Raw genomic sequence first — 4,799 nt, 5'->3', positions numbered from 1 at the left:
TTATTTCAATGAAAGTACTCTCCACAATGAGCCATCAAAATTTTGTAGGTAAGATCGGATCGACGATTTTCGCCACAAAATACACCTTTTCTGCTGAATCACCTGTGTACACGTCCCGTCTGGTCGCTGGCCGGCCGCAGAGTGAAGAGAGGGACAGAACAAAATGGCGGATCTAGTAGTGTTGGTAGCAGTAGAGAATATTGCCTAGTTTGCGAGTTATTCCATGCATCCGATCTTATGTCACATCCGATCTTAGGCGACCCAACCTTGGTTTAGGCGTGATTGAGTAACAGACAGACAGACAGAGTTACTTTCGCATTTATAATATTAGTATGGATTAACACAAATTTTTTCCTAATATGTATATTTTCTTGCTGATCGTATAAAATTACATTTAATTTTATGCTTGCTTTTTTGAATTCTACTACTTATTATAAATGCGAAAGTTTGTGAGAATGTATGTATGGATGATTGTTACTCTTTCACTCAACTCAAATACTACTTAACTGATTAGGTATAATGAAATTTGGCATTCACATACAGGTAACTTGGATTAATAAATATGTTTTATCCCGGAAATCCCACAGGAACGGGAACTATGCGGGTATTTCTTTGAAAACGCGGGCGAAGCCGTGGGCGAAAAGCTAGTAATATAATACGAGTAGGTATCTTATGAGCACTATTTGTTGTTGTAATTGTTCATCATGGCTCAGAATGAACTTTGCTGCTAAATTTAACAGCATTATTAAGTTCTAGCTAAAATCTATAAAATGGCCACTAAAGATCTCCAGTGAAATTACTTTCAAAAGTAATAACAATAAATAATTCGCCTAATTGCTTGTGTCGTAGTTTTTCTTGTAGCGAATGAGTACACATTATATTTTGGAGAGATGGATGTCTTTTGGGAGCCATAACAATAAATCCGTAGAAAAGGGTATTTTTGTGTGATAATGTGGCATGATGAACCTATGTTATTGAGGTTTCGTAAGATATATGTGATGTTATTGTTGTTTTTGAGATGTATGATCGTGTATACTGTTATTTACAAAGTAGTAATAATCTTTATATATAAAAATGGATCGCAAAATGTGTTGGTAAGCGCATAACTCGAGAACGGCTGAACCGATTTCGATAATTCTTTTTTTATTATATTCCTTGAAGTACGAGGATGGTTCTTATGTAGAGAAAACGTAAACATGTTCCACAGGCGCAGCCGGGGCGGACCGCTAGTGTAGGATATAAAAGAAAGTATATTATTTGTATTTTTTTTTATTAATCACTCAAATATTATAACAACTTCATCGTAAAATAAACCTCGTGAAGTTTTATGCTAGGTAAGTTTTTTTTAAATAATCTACAACGTAGGTTAGCTGTGTCGATACCAAATACATGTTTAAAATTAAGTCTTTGTAGTACACTGAAATTTTAAAGAGATACATATGGTAATTATGATACTTTTTGAAGCTAAAATTTTAACCGCATTAAAAACCGAAGTAGAAATTCAATTTTTATATGATACGGACTTGTCTTTTACCTAACAATGGTATAAAAGGCATAAACAGTAAAAATTGTCATTAAACACTTGACCGTAATTTGAAGCTTACTTATTGAGAAGGTACCTAGCTTTTTCCGCCTATTTTCCCTCTCTTTCTCGTTGTATATATGCTATCTCTCTCGCACACGGCACACCTCCCACCAGGTGGCGCGGCCGGCGCACGATAATGTGCAGGCGCTTGATCTTCTTCATTGGCGTCTAGCTTCCGCCGCGAGAAGGTTGTCTACAAGACTACAACCTTGGTGCTATTAAGTATTAAGTATTGCTTAAAGCAAGTGCTAAAAGTGTTAAAAAGTGTATCCCGTCGGATCGGTACAGTGAGTTATTTTTACATCTATTCTAATAATATTTTACTTAAAAATGAGTAAAAATCTTTAAAGTCAACGGTATAATCGTTGGACTTTATTTAAAATGCTGAGGTTTTTAATGAATCCTTCAGCAATAGTTTATTTTTCAATATGCTTAAATACTTAATAGCATGAATAAAGATATTTAAAATTAACGATACAACCGTTACATTTTACTTGAAATAGTAACTTTTCTTTTGAAATATTTCATTATGCAATATGTACTAATTAATATTTGAATTTTTAATACTGTGAGTAAAGCTATTTTAACGGTGTTACCGTTCGGCTTTACTCGAATCGTTAATATTACTTTTGTGATTATTTGATATGATATATCAAATACCCTCTCTTGTATATAGATATTTTTAATATTTTATTTCATTTTTAATAATGTGTTTTTATTACAAGGGTACAAGTGAATTTTTCGTGGAAAAATTACAATTAATACTTAGTATGGATATGAGCCAACTCAAAGCTTTACAGGCATACAATCCATTGCTACGACTTTATTACATTGTCGTTATCGCTAGGAACGGTTCGGAATTCCTATCATAGTTTATTACTAAAAATTATCGAACGAGATGAGTCAGCTCCAAGAAGTCACGACATGTCAGAACACGTTGTGATATTATTTTATAAATCGTACGGGAGTTACCGCTCAACTGAATAATGATGGAATTCGCTCATGTATAGTAGATACGTACCATGAATGTTCCACACATTCAAAACTATCCGTAGTCTATACGTGTCCTTTTATGAGTATTATTCTGATCCGTTTTTATGTGAAAATAGACATATTACACACGGCTAATTTGATTGAAAATTACGTTTCCTATGTTCAAATGATGCAACTTTTTTGTTAAAACGAGTAAGTACCAAAAATTTTACAATTAAATTCTTTGGTTTACTGAACTTGTGCTGAAAGGGTTATCGTATAATAATTATCGAGATATCTTAATATAATTAATTAGATTTAGATACACTTATTTCAAAGGATTTACAATTCACTTCTAACGTTTTAGAATAATATTATAAACTTGTACACCTTGACAAAAAGTAAAAAATTGCGGGTGAGTGGAGATTATTTTGTGCAATTAAATATTATAACGTCCTACGACGGTATGGTTGCGTTCGTAAGGAATGTTAACGGATATAAAGCAACTAAATGTTACATCGATTGCATGAACAAAAATAAATATGAATCGAAGTTCATTTTAAAATTTAGTGAATTGATTTGAATTATGAATTTATTAAATGTCGCTAACATTGGAAAATAAGTTAAAGGACCTTGTTAATTGCTATATTATTTAAATGATTATTTACTGCTATTTTTATATTAGCACTAAGGTGTATTCTTGCTCGAAGCAGAATACATAAATGTGGCCACTACTCCTCGCAGGGGTTAGCCAGGTCAAATTCACCCTCGCAGGGTGTCTCTTAAGCATTTTTTGGCAGGCCCTACTTATTTCTAGTTACAAACATCCCTCGCGCAGCTGTCGCTCGCAGGGAAATGGTGCAAATATATATCGGCCCTCGCGGGGCTTTGATTACAATCGTCCCTCACGGAAAAGATGGTGCGAATATACCCTCGCGGGGCTTTGATTACAACCGTCCCTCATGGAGAAATGGTGCAAATATATATCAGCCCTCGCGGGGCTTTGATTACAACAGTACCTCACGGAGACATGGTGCAAATATATATCAGCCTTCGCGGGGCTTTGATAACAACCGTCCCCACGGGGAAATGGTGCAAATATATATCAGCCCTCGCGGGGCTTTAATGGCGATTGGTGCAAATATACAAAGGATTGATCATTAAAATGATCATAGATATTTGCTTTTGTCAACGAGGACCCACGAAAGAAGTTTTGGATATGACCGTATCGGATCTTCACTCTTCTAAGGTAGGTAGAAAAAGGTTTTGAAATCTACTTCACAGTGGGCAGTATAGTAAATGACCTAATAAAATACAATAAAGGTTAGATACGTCAAATAATGGGCGCATGAAATTGATACTTCGTATCCTAAAAGTTTACGCTTCAGGAATCAGGAAACCACCATTGGTTTACCAATTATGGAAATTGGAATTGAACAAATTGTATTTACCAATGCAAAGCCTAATCACAACAAAGGAAGGCGAGTCGGATCAAATATCATCTCGCAGATGATTTGTGGCGGTGGTTTCGAGGATTGTCACCAAGCCTTGTGTCAACGGTATGTTTGGTATCGTAATTAAATGGCACTAGCCGACCAATTTTCATATACAAACATCGGAAGAGATTTTTTAATCGCAAAGCGATTGAATGTAACAAATGACGATTGATTACGTATAGTTGACCTCTCATAGGCCTATTTTAGTTGCCCGGTCTTGTAGGCAATTTATTTGACTCGTTTTTCAACCCATTTGACCTCATTATTGCACCCATGAGATTTTTCTTCGGGGCTCAAACAATAAATCGCTGAGGGATTAGGATAATCGTTTGTTAGACAAGTTTTTTGTCATCCCACCAGGATTATTATATTGTATAATAAAGTTATATACAACTATTAACGTAAAACGTTTAAGTACTCAACGAATGCTGAGAATACTGACTGTTGAGTTACATAGGATAGAGGATAAATAACGGAAAGTCAATCTTTCCAAACAAAAGCCTCTTATTATTAGATATTACTTGGAACCCCTACCCTTAACGAGAAAGCTCTGCCAAATGACTTCTCATTTCTTTGCTTTGAGGGGGGGGGGGGCAATAAATGAAATGTACAGGCTATACGGCTTTTAAAATATAAGTCTGGTAATCGAACTAAACTTTGCTGGTTTAGTTCTTGCTATATCGCTATCCGTGCCTGCTTCTCGTGTTTACGGGTGAATTAAGTTTATCAATAGTCATAAATGCAAT

This window comes from Colias philodice, chromosome 3, assembly GCF_061535455.1.
Source record: "Colias philodice isolate Cphi_HAF_F1 chromosome 3, ilColPhil1 Martin Lab GWU primary, whole genome shotgun sequence".
NCBI lineage: Eukaryota > Metazoa > Arthropoda > Insecta > Lepidoptera > Pieridae > Colias > Colias philodice.
This window is presented reverse-complemented; position numbering follows the sequence as displayed.